The sequence below is a fragment of the Arachis ipaensis genome, chromosome B6 (assembly GCF_059453495.1).
Source record: "Arachis ipaensis isolate K30076 ecotype BB chromosome B6, ASM5945349v1, whole genome shotgun sequence".
NCBI classification, from domain to species: domain Eukaryota; kingdom Viridiplantae; phylum Streptophyta; class Magnoliopsida; order Fabales; family Fabaceae; genus Arachis; species Arachis ipaensis.
Window position 1 is genome coordinate 67,244,483 of NC_142441.1, and position 8,514 is coordinate 67,252,996.

Below are 8,514 nucleotides of genomic sequence, written 5' to 3' on the forward strand. Positions count from 1 at the left end.
TGCTGGGTAATGAGCTTGTTTTGGGCCAACAGAGCATCTACATTGTTTAGCTCCATCACTCCTCTTGTGTTCCCTCTTTTGGAAGCATAGAAGTAGTCGTTTTCTGCTACTGTTTCAATAACATCTATGGCTTCCTCAATGGTCTTCTTCTTGTTCAAGGATCCTCCAGATGAATGGTCTACTGCCTTCTTTGACTCATAAGAGAGCCCTTCATAGAAAATGTGCAACTGGACCCATTCGTTGAACATGTCAGGTGGACACCTCCTTGTTAAGTCTTTGAACCTCTCCCATGCTTCATACAGAGTCTCACCATCTTGTTGCCTGAAGGTTTGAACCTCAGCTCTCAGCCTATTGATTCGTTGAGGAGGGTAGAATCTTGCTAAGAATTTGTTCACCACATCCTCCCAAGTTGTCAAGCTCTCCCTTGGGAAGGATTCCAGCTACTTGGCTGCCTTGTCTTTGAGTGAGAAGGGAAATAAGAGCAGTCTATAGGCGTCAGGATGACACCATTAGATTTCACTGTGTCACATATTCTCAGGAAGGTGGTCAAATGTTGATTGGGGTCTTCTTGAACACCTCCTCCAAACGAATAGTTGTTCTGAACAAGGGTGATGAGCTGTGGTTTAAGTTCAAAGTTGTTGGCATGGATTGTTGGCTTTTGGATGCTACTTCCACAATTTCCTGGGTTTGGATTAATGTAAGAGCCCAAAACTCTTCTATCCTCCCCAGCATGATTTGCTCCACCTCCTCTGCCATGGTTGTGAGTCTCTTCTTCATGATGATTTTCCATGTTTTCTTCCATGTTTGGTTCAAAGTATTCCTCAAACTGTTCCTCCTCTTCTTCAGCACCAACTACTCATTTTTCTTTTGCCTCCCTCATTAGTCTAAGGAAGGTTCTCTCCGGTTCAGAACCAAAGAAAGTTGAAGCCCCGCTTCTTCTCCCTGTCATACAACCAACAAGTACAAGCAGAGAAAATAGGTGCAGACAGTATTTGTGTCAGAATTGCTGTTAGTTGTGGGTGATGCAATATATCAAACAGTTAGTGAGTTAGCAAACAGAATTGAAAATAACAAAGAAAGAAAAAAAACAAAAGAGTAGAGGGAGAAGGGAAGAAGTATAACCAAAACAAAAAGTAAATCACTCAAACAGAAAATGAAATTCACAAAATAAAATGCTCAATCTAGTGATCTTCCAATCTAATCATTGTTGATGCACAATCAATCCCCGGCAACGGCGCCATAAACTTGATGCATGGAAAACTTGTCTCTCAATAAATCTCCCTTCGGCAAGTGTACCGAAGTTGTCGTCAAGTAAAAACTCACAATAGAGTGAGGTCGAATCCCACAGGGATTGATTGATCAAGCAACTTTAATTAGAAGAATGTTCTAGTTGAGCGAATCCAGGATTTGGGTTGAGAGTTGCAGAAAATAAAATGGCGAGAATGTAAATAACAGAAAAGTAAATGCTAGAATTAAAGGACTGGAAGTAAATGACTGAAAATAAATTATAGAATTGTAAATGGGAATGGGGGATTTGCTCATAAAAGTAAATGGCAGAAATTAAAGAGAATGGGTAAGATCAGAGATGGGGAGTTCATTGGGCTTAGGAGATGCTGCAATTCTCCGGATCAACGTTAACTAAGTTAACGTGGAGGTTAACGTGACTCTTGGGGGTTGTGTGGTTGCTTCAACGTTAGTGACAATGTTGAGTGTCACTAACGTTGTTGACAACTCTTCATCCTTTACGTTAGTTCCCTACGTTAACCAAGTTAACGTGGTACTTTGCACCATAGGCCAACGTTAGTGACAATATTGAGTGTCACTAACGTTGGCTTCTCTTCCCCCCTTAACGTTAGAGGCCACGTTAACTAGGTTAACGTGGCTTCTAACGTGGCCACTTATGAGTAATTGCCAACGTTAGTGACAATGTTAAGTGTCACTAATGTTGGCTCAACTTCTCTTCTCCACGTTAGAGTTCACGTTAACTTAGTTAATGTGACTCTCTAACGTGGGCATTGATGGCTTTTGAGAATGTTATTGGCAATCACTTTTTCTCATTAATCTTGCAAGTTACCTCCCCTTTTCTTGCTTCCTTTTTGGTCCTGAAATCAAGCAATAAAGTGCATCAAAGCTCTAGTCCAAGTCATGAGTAATGCAACATAATATTTGTCACTAAACTTATGCAAAATCCTCATGAAATTATGTAAAATGCACAATGTGTGCTTGAATCAAGGCATAAGTGAATATTTACCCAAAACTAGCTTATTTCCAAAAGAAATGCATGAAACTAACCTAAAAACAGTAAAGAAAAGGTCAGTGAAACTGGCCAAGATGCCCTGGCATCAGGCGGTCATAGAAGTTATGTATGGCTGCCACGGTGTTGTCTTCCTGCTAGAGCTGCGGACATTCATCAGTATAATGGCTGTAATCAGCACAGATTCCACAAACTCTCTGTGGGACTAACTGTTAGTTTTGCTATGCTGGAGAAGGTTGAGCTTGCTGAACTTGTTGTTGGTTCAATTACATCTGCTTCAGCAAGTTGGTCATTTCACAGATACTCTGAGTTACAGCAGTAGTCTCTCTGCTAGAGGATACTTCTGCAACAGCTTTTGCACGGCCTTGTTTCTGTCTGTGATTCCTAGTAGATTCAGCTAAGTCACTGATCAATTGCCATGCCTCATCAGTGGTCTTGTACTTTTTCATAGACCCATTGCTAGCACTTTCCAATGTGGTCTTATCTTGGGGCCTCATTCCCTGTGTGACATAACCGAGTAACACTATCTTGTCAATCATATGGTGGGGGCAAGCTTCCAAAAGATTATTGAAGCACTCCCAGTACTCATAAAGAGTTTCAGAATCATCCTGAACAATCATGGAAATGTCTTTCCTCAGTTTATCAGTAACTTTAGCTGGAAAGAACTTTTCCAAGAATTCTCTTCTCAGTGTATCCCAGTTGGATACAATTGCTGCTAGTTGAGTGTAGTACCACTCTCTTGCCTTCCCCTCAAGAGAAAACGGGAAAGCTTTCAGCAAAATTGAAGTTTCATCTGTACCATCACGCTTGACGGTAGAACAAGCTGCCTGAAAATTCCTCAGGTGCTTGATAGGCTCTTGAGCAGGTAAGCCATGAAACTTGGGCATCAAATTGAGCAATGCGGTCTTTATTTCAAAATTTGTAGCTACCGCTGGGTGATGCGCTTGAAATGGTTGCATTGTAAAATCGGGGGCTCCAGCCTCCTGGATAGTAACTCTCCTGGCTGCTGCCATGTTACCTGCGCGTGAAACAACCAAATCAGTAGAACGGGGGCTGGTTTCTTTCTCAAGTGACGTTTCAAATCCGCCCTCAGAGAGGACTAACCGACGCCGAGCTTGCCTTATTCATGAAATAGTTCTTTCAATCCCAGGATCGAATATTAGCAAGCTTGGGTCAGGAAGCGAACGTGTCATCTAACGAAAGAAACAAGCAGCTCATAGTAGCAAAATAAAATAAAATGCAAATAAATAAATTCCAATTAATAACTTTAGCACTCTATTGTAACTCCCCGGCAACGGCGCCAAAAATTGATGCGAGCAAAAATTGGCGAGTTAAGAATGATTATAAAATATGCGTTGCAAGTATAGTTCTCAACCAACCAGAAATCCGCTTATCAATTTAGAAGGGTGTCACAGAAATTAAAATTAAAATAATGGGAGTATAAATCCCAGGTCGTCTTCCAACGAGTTACAGAAAAGTGTGCTATTTTATTAATCAGATGTTTTCAAAAAGGTTTGAGTTGAATGGCAGAGAATTAAATTAGAGAATTTATATAAATTTAAATAAAATCCTTGACTGGGATTTGATTAGCTGGAAGCCCTATTCTTGTCGGAGTACTCTCAAGATTAATTGACAATTGAGGGTTATTATGTTTAGTTGTCCCTTACTAAGTAAGGGAAAGTCAAACGAATTGGAGTGCTGTATCTATCCACAAGTTCCAATCCGCTCTTGGGAGGATTGGTGTTAATGACTAGAGAGCAATCCAACAATAAACCCAATTGCAATCTTTCTCTTGAGCATTCCAACTCAAGGATTCCTTTCAATCAATTCCCCATCAAGTTAGAGAACTACTCGCTCATTGTAAATGTAAAATTCATAACATAAGAAAGGGAATTAAAGAAAGACATGATAAATAATGGTCAAAGGATTAATTGAAAATAAAAAGTAATTCTTGTATTTAATAAATGCTAAAATAATCCAATAGTAAAATTAAGTAAATTAAGGAACATGGAAGAGTAAGAGACAAGTAAAGAGAACGAACTAGAATGTCGAAGTCTTGATGAGGCAATAACTCTTCTCAATATCCAAATGCAAAAACAATGAACATGACAAATCCTAAAAACTATGAATGTGTAGAGAGAAAACCTAGAGGAGAGGAAAACTAGATCTCAAAACTAAAACTACGCGGAATGAATGTTGTTATTGGTTTCTACATGTTCTCTGGCTCTAGTCTGCTTTTCTGGGCTGAAAACTGGGTCAAAATAAGGCCCGAAATCGCCCCCAGCGATTCTGCAAATTATGCGGATCGCGCATGTCACGCGGTCGTGTCATCTATGCGGCCGCGTCACTTCTCGCTGGTCATCTCCTCAATTCCTTGTGTTCCTTCCATTTTTGCAAGCTTCCTCTCCAATCTCCAACTCATTCATGCCCTATAAAGCCTGAAACACTTAACACACAGATTACGACATCGAATGGAATAAAGGAGAAATAAAATACATAATTAAAAGTCTCTAGGAAGCAAGTTTTCAATCATGCAATAACTTCAGGAAGGAATTATAAATGCATGCTTATTTAATGAATAAGTGGGTAAAGATCATGATAAAACCACACAATTAAACACAATATAAACCATAAAATAGTTCTTTATCATGTATACATAAATCTTTTAGAAACTTTGCGTATTTAGGTACCTGCTGAATAACATCAAAAGGGGAACAATTACCTCAACCTTTTTGAATATTTCTACCATTTTGGGATCAAGTTCCATCTGCTTCCTGGGCTTCCTTGCAATTTGTGGAAATGGAATAGGAAGGACATTTTCTACAGCGTCTGCATCCTTTGGTGCTTCCTTCTGTGGTTGAGCTTCTTCTTCTTCAACCATGTCTTGTATGTCCTCTTCCTCTTCAGCATCCTCTACTTCCACCACCTCTTCAGCTGAGGCGTGTTCTATTGGGATTGGCTCCTCCTGATTCCTCTTTTACAGTGTGGTTCCGGACCTTAGGGTGATGGCATTGATGCCACCCTTTGGATTGGGTAAGGGTTGAGAAGGAATTCCACTGGAGCATGCATGTTGAGTATTTGAAGTATTGGATGATCCTAGCTGAGAGATGAGAGCTTGTATAGCGGATGTTAGACCGTTAAGTGAACTTTCCATGTTTTTTTGTCCTTGCGCAATGGATTGAATCGCCTCGTCACTCGGAGAGGAATTAGATTGAGTGATCTGCGGAACTTCTTGTTGGTTGTGCTGTGCTCCTTGGGATTGCCTCAGGTGAGGTGCTCTGTAAGGCTAGTTCTGGTTCTGCTGCCTGTTGTTGTTATTATTCCACCTCTGATTTCCTTGATTGTCTTTGCCTCCTCTGTTATTGTTGTCCCTCTAACTCTGGATAGAATTATCTCTCCAACCTTGGTTGGAATTGTCCTGCCATCCATAGTTGCAGCTGCCACCTTGATTGTATCCTTGATTGGGGCGGTCATAGAAGTTATGAGTGGCTGCCACAGTGTTGTCTTCCTGCTGGAGCTGCGGACATTCATCAGTATAATGGCTATAATCAGCACAGATTCCGCACACTCTTTGTGGGACTAACTGTTGGCTTTGCTGCGCCTGTTGTTTACTCAACTGCATCTGCTTCAGTAAGTTGGTCATTTTACATATACTCTGAGTTAGAGCACTAGTCTCTCTGCTAGAAGATACCTCTGCAACAGCTTTTGACTGGCTTTGTTTCTGCCTGTGATTCCGAGTAGATTCAGCTAAGTCGCTGATCAATTGCCATGCCTCATCAGTGGTCTTATACTTTTTCATAGACCCATTGCTAGCACTTTCCAATGTGGTCTTATCTTGGGGCCTCATGTCCTGTGTGACGTAGCCGAGCAACACTATCTTGTCAATCATATGGTGGGGGCATGCTTCCAGAAGATTGTTGAAGCGCTCCCAGTATTCGTAGAGAGTCTCGGATTCGTCCTGAACAATCATGGAAATATCTTTCCTTAGTTTATCAGTAACTTTAGCTGGAAAGAATTTTTCCAAAAATTCTCTTCTAAGCGTATCCCAGTCAGAAACAGTTGCTGCGGGTTGAGTGTAGTACCACTCTCTCGCCTTTCCCTCAAGAGAGAATGGAAAGGCTTTTAATAGAATAGAAGTTTCATCTGTACCATTACGCCTGACAGTAGAACAGGCTGCTTGGAAATCCCTAAGGTGCTTGATAGGCTCTTGAGCAGGTAAGCCATGAAATTTAGGCATCAAGTTGAGTAGTGCAGTCTTTATTTCAAAATCTGTAGCCACCGCTGGGTGATGCGCTTGAAACGGTTGCATTGTAAAATCAGGGGCTCCAACCTCCTGGAGAGTAACTCTCCTAGGTACTGCCATGTCACTTGCACGTAAATCAACCGAATTAGTAGAAAGGGAGCTTGTTCCTTCCTTACGTGACGTTTCAGATTCGTCCTCGGGGAGGACTAACCGACACCGAGCTTGCCTTATACGTGAAATAGTTGTTTCAATCTCAGGATCAAATACTGGCAAGCTTGGATCAGGAAGTGAACGTATCATTTAACGAAAGAAACATGCAGCTCATAGTAGCAAAAATAAAATAAAATGTAAGTAAATAAATTCCAATCAATAACTTAGCACTCTATTGTAACTCCCCGGCAACGGCGCCAAAAAATTGACGTGGCAGAAATTAGCGGATTAAGAAATTGATGTAAGAGGAACGTTGCAAGTACAATCCTTAACCAACAAAAATCCGCTTATCAATTTAGAAGGGTTGTCACAAAATTAGAATTAAAATACTGGGAGTATGAATCCCAGGTTGTCTCCCAACGAGTTGCAGAAAGATGTGCTATTTTATTAATCAGATGTTTTCTAAAATGGTTTGAGTTGATAAACAGGAAATTAAATCAGAGGATTTATGTAATTTAAATAAAAACCTTAACCGGGAGTAGATTATTCGGAAGTCCTATCCTTGTTGGAGTTCTCCCAAGATCAATTGATAATTGAAGGTTGTTCTGCGCAGTTATCCCTTACCAGATAAAGAAAAGTTAAACAAGTTGGAAGTCAGTTTCTATTCACAAGTTATAATCCTCTCCCTTGGGAAGGACTAGTGCCAGTGACTAGAGGGCGACGCAACGATAAACCCAATTATAATTTTACTCTTGAGCATTCCAACTCAAGGTCCTCCTTTCAATCAACTCCCAATCAAGTTATGGAACTACTTGCTCATTATGATTGTAAACTTCACAAAATAAGAAAGGAAAATAAAGAAAGACATGATAAATAATAATAATCAAAGAGACCAATTAAAAATAAAAATAGTTCTTGTATTAATAAATTCTAAAAATAATTCAATAGTAATTCTGAACAAATTAAGGACATGAAAGAGTAAGTGACAAGTAAGGAAACAAACTAGAATGATGAAGTCTTGGCAGAGGTAATAACTCTTCTCAATAGCCCAATCCAAAAAGCAATAAAAACAAAATCCTAAGAACTATGAATGTGTAGAGAGAAAACATAAAGGAGGAGTAAAATCAGATCTCAAAAACTAAAAATTATGCGGAATGAATGTTCCCCTCATCTCTGTATGTTCCCTGGCTCTAATCTGCTTTTCTGGGCTGAAAATTGGGTCAAAACAGGGCCCAAAATCACCCCTAGCGAATTCTGCAGATTCTGCAGATCGCGCACGTCACGCGATCGCGTCATCCAGCATTTTGCCTTGCCACGCGTGCGCGTCGTCCACGCATTCGCGTCACTTGTGCAGTTTCCAATCCATGCGTTCGCGTCAGGCACGCGATCGCGTCACTGCAATTTCCTCTATTTCGCGCGGTCAAGTGAGCCATGCGCCCGCGTCACTTCTCGCTGGTCATCTCCTTAATTTCTTGTGTTCCTTCCATTTTTGCAATCGTCCTTTCCAATCCCCAAGTCATTCATGCCCTATAAAGCCTAAAACACTCAACACACGGATCACGGCATTGAATGGAATAAAGGAGAATTAAAATACATAATTAAAGTCTCTAGGAAGCAAGTTTTCAACCATGGAGTAATTTTGGGAAGGAATTGTAAATACATGCTAATTTAATGAATAAGTGGGTAAAGATTTGATAAAACCACACAATTAAACACAATATAAACCATAAAATAATGGTTTATCAGCACGCCTGCAACCTAAGAAGGTACTATAGTTAGGGATGATAAAGGATCTTAGCATAAGGTGCACTCTTTTTCCTTAAAAGGTTTTTTAATGAGGCACCAAGCCAAGACCTACAAATTATCC

At 40.4% G+C, this 8,514-nt stretch overlaps 1 non-coding gene across 1 annotated transcript; it reads left to right on the top strand.

The window, feature by feature from the left end:
* Positions 1–246: 246 nt before the first annotated feature.
* Positions 247–350, top strand: LOC148561160 (small nucleolar RNA R71). The gene has a single exon (XR_015886685.1). It is a non-coding gene; the product is annotated as a small nucleolar RNA R71 (small nucleolar RNA).
* The last annotated feature ends 8,164 nt before the right edge of the window (positions 351–8,514 follow it).